At 40.4% G+C, this 1084-nt stretch overlaps 1 protein-coding gene across 1 annotated transcript in view; it reads right to left on the bottom strand.

Moving 5' to 3' along the window:
• The window catches only part of gpc1b (glypican 1b), a 58466-nt gene that overhangs the window by 56224 nt on the left and 1158 nt on the right, over positions 1-1084 (bottom strand). The gene's annotated exons all lie outside the window — the stretch shown is intronic.

Raw genomic sequence — 1084 nt, 5'->3', positions numbered from 1 at the left:
CCTTAAAGCTGTAGGGTGAACCATAAAACTCACAGGGCTGTGTACACACACTACTTCTGTCAAGACACAGTGCTCTTTCTGCAACCATGCTGTGCCATGTGAGACCTCATATGCCACCAGAAAATACACCAGCTTCAACTTTAGGATTATCCTGAGTATGTGACTTTATGGTGAATACCACTTACTGAATACTGCTTGTATGTCTCAGAACCATTCAGCCTGTATTAATGGACAAACATCGCTGTCCTGACAGGGGAGAAGAGTTTATCTACTGTCTAAGGAAAATGAATTGGACAGCTTAAAGATGGTGACTGAAGCAGAGTCTAGAAGAGATTTTGATAGAAAATGTATGTCATCAGATTGGAAATGACTATAGCAGTGTCACACAAAAAACTTGTTGTAGCACAATTTTGATCAGTATTGTCCACTCACTCCTTGTTTCAAATTTTACAGTTGTACTACCTTCTCTCTACTTTTAAAAATTGTTATTTACAATCACAGTTCTGGGACAAGGAAATAAAACTACGAGACTTGTATTTCCTACACAGGAAACAGGTTGTGTAAGCATGCACACTCACATACCCTTGCCTTTTATATACGTGTACTGCTACTGTAGAACCATCAGTTGCATGAAAGTGTGTGTGTGTGTGTGTTCTTAAGTGTGAAAGCTGTAGACCAAATGAAGGGTTTGTGATTGTCTAACATCAGACCATCAGTGACACCATGAGCAACATCAAGTGACTGGTTGGATGTCAGTAAGGAAGAATTCCCTGTACAAAAACAAGAGGAAATATTAGGGAGTGTCTTCAAGAGTAGCAGCTTAGCGTGACAGTGAAACTGAGAAATAAGAACAGGGAGTGAGATACTAATCTTTCATCTGTGTTTCCAAAAATGTCAAGTATATTTTAAGGGACTGTCTCATTATATTTGATCAGGGATCACACAGCCAGATTGTCTGTGACACATCTGCACTGTCTGTCAGAGCAGTGCTCCTTGAAAGGTAGCTGAGAGCTAGACCTCTTCTGCTTTACCATGTGACCTGAGGTTTAAAAGCTATAGAAGCCTCCTCTGCTTCGCTCTCACA

Source organism: Monopterus albus, unplaced genomic scaffold (genome assembly GCF_001952655.1).
Source record: "Monopterus albus unplaced genomic scaffold, M_albus_1.0 scaffold28.1, whole genome shotgun sequence".
Lineage (NCBI taxonomy): Eukaryota > Metazoa > Chordata > Actinopteri > Synbranchiformes > Synbranchidae > Monopterus > Monopterus albus.
Note: the sequence above shows the minus strand (reverse complement) of the source record. Positions and strands in the feature narration are given on the sequence as shown.